The sequence below is a fragment of the Camellia sinensis genome, chromosome 7 (assembly GCF_055761805.1).
Source record: "Camellia sinensis isolate YWXY chromosome 7, ASM5576180v1, whole genome shotgun sequence".
In the NCBI taxonomy this organism is placed as follows: Eukaryota; Viridiplantae; Streptophyta; class Magnoliopsida; order Ericales; family Theaceae; genus Camellia; species Camellia sinensis.
Window position 1 is genome coordinate 99,339,782 of NC_138967.1, and position 10,356 is coordinate 99,350,137.

Here is a 10,356-nt window from a genome sequence, read left to right on the forward strand (position 1 = left end):
TGTAAAGCTTGTTTGGAAGTTGCATTTCATATCCATCTTTGAGCATCTCTCCTTGTCTACTTGAAGTCCCTTCAATAGTATTTTCCATGTGATTGTAGGTCCCCGATCTTTGCCTTGAGCCTACACCCGAGGAACTATGTGAGTGGTATTTCTAATATAGTTATGTTATCAAGTTTTAGTAAAGCTTTGCCTTGTTTAATAAAAGTATTTATTAAGCATGAATGATATCCCTATTTTGTGTATCAAGTATTAGCTTTGTTTGGATGACATTCTTGGAAAGTCCCTTATGCTGGAGGACTCTAAACTTTCGCAGTACAAGTCCTTTTCGTGTTAAAGGACTTTAAGCCTTTGTAACATAGGTCCTTTTGTGCTAGAGGACTCTAAACTCTTTGTAGCACTCTTGTTCGAGATATCTCCCTTGTTTTGTCTTGTTTTGCCACTGACGATTTACCGCGTGGGTTTGTTTGTCCGGGAAGTCATCATTTTGTTATATGTTGATGCTAGTAAGCATCCCTTGAAGCTTTGAAGATTTGTTAGATGAACGCGGTTCATCCCTTGTTACGTTTCATTTTGAAAAGACTTCGGCTATTATTCATACAAACCTTTATTACTTGTACCATTCACTGAGTATCCAAGCTCACCCTTTCTATATATATGTAGGTGATGAGCTGGATGGCGGCGACGCCTAGATGTGTTTTGCAAGCTTGTTTTGGATTCCTGTTATGTCGGCTTGGCTAGTTTTTATGTCGGCATCTCTTGAAAATTATGCTTCTCGACCTGTAATACTTGTATTTTGCATACGTCGGCTTGAGAAGCCTTTTGATCAAGATGTAACTTGTATTTTGCTTATTAATCAACCGATTGTAAAACCATATTATGTATGTCATTTCATTTGATCTATGCGTAGCTCTTATGGACTAATTAGATTTGTATATATTGCTTCCGCACTTGTTAGCCCCATATGTAATACTCTGATTGTGTGTGATCCTTGTATGTTGGCCTTTGGTAATCTCGGATTACTGGCCATCACGGCACCATCCTACTAGGGGCGGTTTGGGGTCGTGACACCAAGGGGCACCCCAAGTTTGTAGAAGGGAGGATTTATGGACAAAGTGTATCTTAGCCCAAACCACCACACGCCACCGCCGCCATCTGTCCAGGCACGGGTGTTTTTGAATTTTTTCAAAATTAATTGCGGGAAAATTCAATTTTGAATTTAATTTGTGTCCTAAATTCTTTCCCTATAGCGGTCCCAGTTTCCCTCTCTTTATTTACTATATTCCGAACTTACGTTCCGTGGAGTTGGTGGTTGTATGTTTTGTTGTCATCCTTTAATTCCATGTGTTTGAGTTTTAGGATGTGTTGGGCGTGTTTCGAACAGGTTGGTTAAGCCTTAGTCCCTTTCCTTGTTGCCCAGATTTTTGGCTGTCCGCTCGAGCAGGCCATTTTACGCTCGAGCGGAGTTTTCACACTTCCAGTATCTGTGCCTCTGCAAAACTTCTGCAGATGTATTTTTCACGCTCGAGCGGGTTTCCTTACGCTCGAGTGGGTCTGTGGGCGCTCGAGCGGGGTGTTCATTGTCTGTAGAAATACTAGGAGAGGAGAATCTACGCTCGAGCGAACTGGTTTTCGCGCTCGAGTGGATGTATTTTATTCTTGTGTCTTGGAGCTCGAGCGGGCCTTCTTGGGCTCTAGCGGATCCAGTTTTTGTGCTTGACGCTCGAGCGTTCTATTATCCACTCGAGCGGGTTATGCGTATATCAGTTGGCAGCTAAGCATTTTTGAATCACTTTTCACTTTTCTTTTCTCTCTCTTACTTTTCCAAAATATCTTTTGAGAGCTCCTCTCTCTAGAATCTCCCTTCTCTCTTAGGATTGATCTAGTTAGAGTGTTCTCCTACCCTTTGGCCTTTACAAAAAGTGTGTTGATCGTCGAGGGCTACGTTTCGATCTGAAAAGTTTGGAGTTTGGAGCACTTTGAGTTTGGTCTTCTCCTCCGTTTGAGCTCTAACTTCGAGGTAGGGATATCCTACTCCATCTTATGAGCTTTGTCTTTAAATTTTGGTATTTTGATGTGTTGGGGGTTATTGGGTAATTTCGAGAAAGTTTGGGGTCATTGTGTAATTGTCAAAAGAGGGGTTTTCAAAGTTTAAAACCTTTATGTATGCAATACATTGGAAAATGGACTTGGTGTTGGATTATTGATGAAAATGAAACCTTAGGGGTTGTGTTGTAATTATGGGGAAAAGCCCTAATTGTTGATAAATTAATTTGTATAATTAATTTTGGGAAATGAGAAATTGAATAAGAAATATTCAAATTGGAAAGGTATGGGATTAAAGGGTGTAATTGGATTAGTTTATTGCTCACCTAGACAAAATGTTGATATTTTATCAAGTTGGTGCATTTATTTTCTGTTTAGAAATAACTGCTTTGGGCTATCGGTGGAGGACAGTCTTGATTGTTGTAGACAATGCATGATGATTAGGCAAATTAAAACTAATCAACTGTGTATGCTACCGAGTAAGGTGGCTGGTATAATACATCAAAATTTTGTATTGATTGATTGAACTTGTATATGATAATTGTTTATATACATTGTATTGTGTGGGAGGAGATGGGGATGTACTCCACGGTTTATTCGAAGATGGGGGATGGACCTCTAAACCAGATACTGCTTGACATTGATACAGCACTACCATGTGTATCATTTGTGAAATTATAGAAGTGTTTTGTTTAACATTGATATAGCACTAAAATGTGTATCATTTGTCTTGATTGACTAAATTTGTGTATGATAATTGCTTGTATACATTGTATTGTGTGGGAGGAGATGGGGGTTGTACTCCACGGTTTATTGGAAGATACAGGATGGGCCTCTAAACCAGATTTTGTTTGATTTGATATAGCACTAAAATGTATATCATTATCATTCGTGAAGTATTGAAGTGTTTGTTTGATTTGATATAGCACTAAAATGTATATCATTATCATTCGTGAAGTATTGAAGTGTTTGTTTGATTTGATATAGCACTAAAATGTGTATCAGTATCATTTTTGAAGTATGGAAGTGTCTATTTGATTTGATACAGCACTAAAATGTATATCAGTATCAGTTGTGAAGTATGGAAATGTTTTTGTTGACTTTGATACAGCACCAAAAAGTGTATCCATTATGAATTTCGAAAGTAATTTAGTGATGAGTTATCATCTCATTAAATTATGTGGCCAGACTCTGAGCCTTGTTTTCAAACTTAAAGTTGGATAAAAAATGGAAAATGAATTGTAATATGGACATGATTGTCATGAAACTGTAACATGGTATACGTTGGGATATAAGTGTGGACCGTCTATCTAATGCTATTGTTTTAGTCATTGTTTATAGTTGGTTTAGTGTATTTCTACTAGGCTGTGGCTCACCCTATATGGGACTTCATTTTCAGGTACCGATGGTATGCCACCTCGAAGAACATAGCTTGGGAGGCTAGAGGCAGACACACTATTTTGTTGTTTTGTTTTCTTTGGTTGTATTTCATGTAAATTCAAGCCAAGGGCTTAATATGTATTTGAGTTTTAGTACTCTCTTTCTGTAACCAAGTGTTGACTTGGAAAGTTGTAAGCCTATAGGGCAGTTACTTTTGTTGTCAACGTGTGATACATTTTGTAAGGATACTCTGATGATTGTAATATAATATCTCTTTCCTGTAACTTGACTGTATGATATTATGGGTTTATTTTGTGGGCGTTCCAACTTGGTATCAGAGCGTACCGAGTTCGAATACTTTGGGTACGTGGGAAATGATTAGTATCACAATGGGTTTGTCTCGCTTGTTAGAGACTTAGATGTAATGTTATGTGCTTATGTGATAACATGTTTAAGTGACTACTTGGGTATGAGATTTAGTTTCCAGGATGTTGATTGGATCCTTGGGTTTCAGTGAGTCTTGTTGGAAAAGCACTTGATCAATGCTGTTTCTACCCAGAACTCTTGTAACACCTCAGAACTATCATTATCCAGAAATAAAATTCGTAAGTGCTTATGTATTTATGTGCTTATGTGGAATGAATTACAGTCGTCCATCGTGTTAGGACGCTAGTGAGATAGTTTCGGCACCCTTGTTGTTGTGCTAATACCTTTGTTACTTTTACTAGGATGCCTAGACGAGGGAGTTGTGATTTCCCTCCATCCGCTCTGGAAGAGTTGCGGAAACAGTTTGTGGAGTTACGCCAAGGTACTACACCTTTGGTACGGTTTGAAAGATGGTTTGCTAACCTGTCGAGGTTGGCTCCAGAATTGGTGGAGACGGAGGAATTGCGTTGTTCAAAGTTTGAGAGTAGGCTGTGTGATGACATCCGTGAAAGGATAGCGGGGTCTTGGCATAGGAGTTATAGTATACTTGTTGAGGCGGCTGCTCATGTTGAGGCAGAGGTGCTAGCTATGGGGCAAAATAGGGAAGAGCCCATAGCTGAGAATGTTGGTCGGATTAGGGAGGAGGCCATCTCGGTAACTCCTGCGGTTTATAGGTACTCTAGGCCCAGTAAGAGGTGGAGGCGAAAGTATGCTCAGTCCCAGGCTAAGTTCTTTTCTTTGCCAGGGGTTTCAGACTCTTCTGTTGGGAGGTCCAGAGAGGTTCAGGTTGTCACTTGTTTCAAATGTGGTCAGCTGGGCCACACGTCCCCAGCTTGCCCACAGAGGAAGAGGGCTGGATTGACAGTTCGACCAGTAGTTGCACCACCAGAATCTTTTAGCCAGTCAGGTTTTGGGCCAATCGAATGCTCAATGGGGAAGCAGTTGTTGGGGTCTCCATCAGCTCAGACTTTGAACCAGTCTCGTACTAGGGAGTTGCTTAATTGTTGGGTGTGTAATCGACCGGGTCATCTCAAACGTTTTTGTACCCAGCCGGGGGCTTCTTTGGGGGTTTTACAACCTAGTCGGGTCCAGCCATATTCACTGGACAGGGGCAATACCGTTTTGGGGGGACAAACAGGCCAGACTTCGAGGGCCTCAGGAGAGTCGAGTTCCCAAGTCCCACTTTGGGAAGTCCGCAGTTGTTCCAGGTGTGGCTAGTTGGGGCACACCAGTAGTTCTTGTCTGTGGCTTGTAAACTCGTAGGTTATCTTGGGCTGGGGATGACCAACCTTAGCGATCCAGTGAGGGACAGTAGTGGTGGTAATACCGATGGGGTGGTTTCGTTTTGATTAATCCGTTTTGTAATCGGTGAATTATCATTTTGTAATCATTGGGTTCTGTTGTGTAACCAATGTGTTTTGGAATTGTTGGAACATCAAGGTTGTTTGTTTCTATATATATATATAGTTATGTGTGCCTGTGCTTATCTATTTTCTTGATATGGGCATATTAGAGCATGTTGTGGCTCTAAAAGTTTTATTAATGTAATAAGTCGTTGTGAGACCATAAAATTTTTGGTAAAAATGCATTTTTGGTAAAAATGCATTTTTATGTGTGTGATTTCGTTTGGGAAAAAATGGGGGCTAATGAGCCATGTTTTCAAATTTGGAAGGATTACTGAGGGATGCGTATCTCAGTTAGGATTACTAGGGGGCGAGAACAGTTTTACTTGTCGGGTGATCGGAATCTCATTAGTGTTATCTAATTGACTTTATGTGCGTGAAAGTGATGTTGATCTACTGTCGCGGGAACTCCTCAAGGGGATGTGAAGGGTGCGATTAATACTAGGTGTAGTATGTATTTAACGTGGTATTTTACGGGGGCATAGCGCATGACCTTGTTAGGATTAGACTTGTACCTTCGTGGTAGGTAACGTGCCGAATCTACATATTTATTGATTGGTCGTTTCGATTGAGGGAGTGTTAGTCCCTATATAAGGTTGTGGTTGTTGCCATCGGAGAGTGGTATGTTGTGAGCAGCTAGTGCTAAATCTCGGGTAGTAGTATATGGGTGTCTCCTAAGTTTTCGGGCTCCTTTATTATGATCGAATGCGATAGGTTTGTACCTTAGCACTGGTTAGGTCAGGAGATGCTATCGGAAGGGTTGATTGGGCGTATAACCCATGGTTAGGGTGTGACCCGTGGATGGAGTCACAATGGTATGGTGTTTGCGGATGAAGGTCCTATGTTTGCTGGTGTTCGGTACGAACGGTTACTTGGTAGTGTTAAATGTCGTGGTGTAGCAAACCCTGTCAGTTAACTCGGTATGAGGGAAGGGGTATGCAAATTTTGTTACTTCGAGTTCAGTCGAGGTGGTGAGTGAAATCTTTAATTGAGGAAGTTTTGCATAGTGCGATGTGTGATAGTGCATGGTTCGTATGTTGTTAGTAGATGATGTGTAGAAGGGGATCACTCTTAGGGAATCCCAGGCGAATGCCTTGGTAAGGCTATAATGTGGTTATTGATGGAATCGCATGGTTTGAGGTTTGGTAAAGCTGGGTCACTTTGATATAAGTGTCTGCCATCCAGTTTGGATTGTGATAGTACAAGTGAGGAAGTAAGGTTGTGTAGAGTGAGTGAGCCACTCTGTTAGAGTCGTTTTGACTCATTCGGTCCTTGTTTATGCGTTGTAAGGCGCGGGGGTGTGCAAAGTTACCCTTTATGATGTTGTGTTGATTTGGAGCTTCAAACGTTTAGGAGTCCCTATCATGAAAGTACTGCTTTTGGGGATTGCGTCATCACGGTGAGTATGGCGGGTTTTGGGGGTTGGTTACGTTGTGATTCGCTTGAGGAACATCGAGCACTCTTCGTAAACTAAAATGATTTTGAATCGAAACATGAAATTGCGATCCTTGTTTTCGGGAAATAATTTGAGGAGAATCTCTGAGTTCGGCTGTGGCCAGTTGTAAGTGGCATGCTTAAGTAGTGACGGTATAAGTCTGTATACCTTTGGGCAAAAACCGAGTGCTTTGAAACAAATGGAGCAAATAAAACAGATTTTTTAACCTGAATGGAATATTTTGTGGGAAGTTAGATTTGACCTAGCCTGAGTTGCTGGTTACATGTTGTGTGTCTTTGGTAAGACCTTGAAATTTTAGGGTGTAAATGGGCCGTAATGTTGTTCCTTACTCTTGCTTTGTCTTGCGTTCCTGTTTTGTGAAAGTCGACTGGAAGCCTTGTGTACAAATGATTTCATATTTCCTATGTTGGGGTAGTAAGTACTAAATATTGGTTTGAGTATTGTCGGTAGTCGAGACGTAGTGGATGCCTTAGAACACCGTAGTGGTTGCGTGTGGCTTACTATTATCATTGTTATCGGTCTTGGAGGACAGGATCCTTCCATTAAATGAGGTGTTGTGGAAACATAAGGGGGTTGGGAAAAACCACTTTGGTAAGTGAATTTCAGGTCCGAGAGAAATATCCGGATCTATTTGTGGATGTTTGAGCATGTGTTGTATCCTTGTTGTTTTGTTAAAACTTCAGAGAGCATTGACTATGTCTTAAGTTGAAAAACATTGCATATGTTTTGGTTTACGGAAGTATTTTGAAACTTGCCTTGAAATGGAAGTTTAATGTAACATTGCATGTGTTGAATGCATTGTAGAACTAGAAACATATCATGAACCTTAACTATGATATAAAATTGTGAATCATGTATATTGGAATTCGTTGGATTTGGAAGAAATGCATGTGGGTAATACGTGTTGCGATGTATACTGTAGGTTGCCTCTCGAATAGAGACAGGGTGACCAGTAATGGTCAGGTGGTTGATAGTTGAATTGTAATATTGTTGAGAAATTGATTTAATTTAAAATTGTGGATGGTCATGCGTCATGGGTGACATCGTGTTTATGAAAAAAAAATGTTTGCAAAATTTTTAAGTTCGCATGGGAATTGCAAAATTTTTTTTTTCTTCAAAATGCCAACGTTGAAAGTTTAATTTTCTTTGAGAAATGCCTCATGAGCAAGATAATAATTTCCCTTATATTTATACAAAAGATTTGCGTTGGTTGTTTTATTTGGAATTATAATTGTTGAGAAGTGACTTAGCTGGGAGCGCTAGTCGGGTGTTTTGGTGATTTGTCTCGGGAAGAGTTTGGTTTTGTTGAGGTCTTTTGTGCCTGAGTGTTGTCTTTGGAACGTGTTTCCTTAGTTGGCCCATTCTTTTGTGAGAGTTAACAGGAGGTTTCTTGTAAGAATGGTTTCTTTCCTAAGTGCTCAAATGTTAAGTGCTTTGTGGTCGGTTGGACTTGTAATCTTGGTGTATTCTTAATTTCGGGGACGAAATTCTTTAAGGGGGAAGGTTATAGCGGTCCCGGTTTCCCTCTCTTTATTTACTGTATTCCGGACTTACGTTCCGTGGAGTTGGTGGTTGTATGTTTTGTTGTCATCCTTTAATTCCATATGTTTGAGTTTTAGGATGTGTTGGGCGTGTTTCGAACAGGTTGGTTGAGCCTTAGTCCCTTTCCTTGTTGCCCAGATTTTTGGCTATCCGTTCAAGCGGGCCATTTCACGCTCGAGCGGAGTTTTCACACTTCCAGTATCTGTGCCTCTGCAAAACTTCTGAAGATGTATTTTTCACGCTAGAGCGTTGTGGGCGCACGAACGGGGTGTTCATTGTCTGTAGAAATACTGGGAGAGGAGAATCTACGCTCGAGCGAACTGGTTTTCGCGCTCGAGCGGATGTATTTTATTCTTGTGTCTTGGAGCTCGAGCGGGCCTTCTTACGCTCGAGCGGGTCCAGTTTTTGTGCTTGATGCTCGAGCGTTCTATTATCCGCTCGAGTGGGTTATGCGTATATCAGTTGGCAACTAGGCATTTTTGAATCACATTTCACTTTTCTTTTCTCTCTCTTACTTTCCCAAAATATCTTTTGAGAGCTCCTCTCTCTATAATCTCCCTTCTCTCTTAGGATTGATCTAGTTAGAGTGTTCTCCTACCCTTTGGCCTTTACAAAAAGTGTGTTGATCGTCGAGGGCTACATTTCGATTCGAAAAGTTTGAAGTTTGGAGCACTTTGAGTTTGGTCTCCTCCTCCGTTTGAGCTCTAACTTCGAGGTAGGGATATCCTACTCCATCTTATGAGCTTTGTCTTTAAATTTTGGTATTTCGATGTGTTGGGGGTTATTGGATAATTTCGAGAAAGTTTGGGGTCATTGTGTAATTGTCAAAAGAAGGGTTTTCAAAGTTTAAAACCTTTATGTATGCAATACATTGGAAAATGGACTTGGTGTTGGATTATTGATGAAAATGAAACCTCAGGGGTTGTGTTGTAATTATGGGGAAAAGCCCTAATTGTTGATAAATTAATTTGTATAATTAATTTTGGGAAATGAGAAATTGAATAGGAAATATTCAAATTGGAAATGTATGGGATTAAAGGGTGTAGTTGGATTAGTTTATTGCTCACCTAGACAAAATGTTGATATTTTATTCAGTTGGTGCATTTATTTTCTATTTAGAAATAACTGCTTTGGGCTATCGGTGGAGGACAGTCTTGATTGTTGTAGACAATGCATGATGATTAGGCAAATTAAAACTAATCAACTGTGTATGCTACCGAGTAAGGTGGCTGGTATAATACATCACAATTTTGTATTGATTGATTGAACTTGTATATGATAATTGTTTATATACATTGTATTGTGTGGGAGGAGATGGGGGATGTACTCCACGGTTTATTGGAAGATGAGGGATGGACCTCTAAACCGGATACTGCTTGACATTGATACAACACTACCATGTGTATCATTTGTGAAATTATAGAAGTGTTTTGTTTAACATTGATATAGCACTAAAATGTGTATCATTTGTCTTGATTGACTAAATTTGTGTACGATAATTGCTTGTATACATTGTATTGTGTGGGAGGAGATGGGGGATTGTAGACACCCCATTTTTGACCGACCTTAAGACTCAGACGTCGCCAGTTGAGCACTTGGTGATATTGCATAATGTGCTCGTTCAGAAGTCTCAGAGTCGCGGCCGTGAGCCCTGCCTCCAGATTTCCGAACCCTCTTCTGTGCCTTGCCTCGGTTTGCGAACCCGACTCGGTTTTCTCTATTTCTTTTCCTAAGGGGAGGGAGAGGTCCCGTAGACCATCTCTCAGTGGCCGTGGGCTACATTTTGCGGCTGTAGGCCATTTTGCCCATTTCGGAGCCCGGTTCCCGGTTTTCCGGGACCGTCAGGCCGTGTGCCTCGGTTCGGGACCGCCTAACCATCTCCGTTTGCTCTGATTTTTGGCATGCATCTTATTTAATCCCTTTTGAGGGACACTGGGGTCTGAGAAACCCACTTCGTGGCCGAACACCACTTTCGGTGCTTAACAGCCCATTTTCGGGGCCCCGAACTGCGTGTTTTGGCCCTCGAGCATTCGTTTTGTATCGGTTTTTGTTCATTTTTGGCAGGTACCTCTGTTTTATCACCAGGGAGGTCACTGAAGGGTGGGA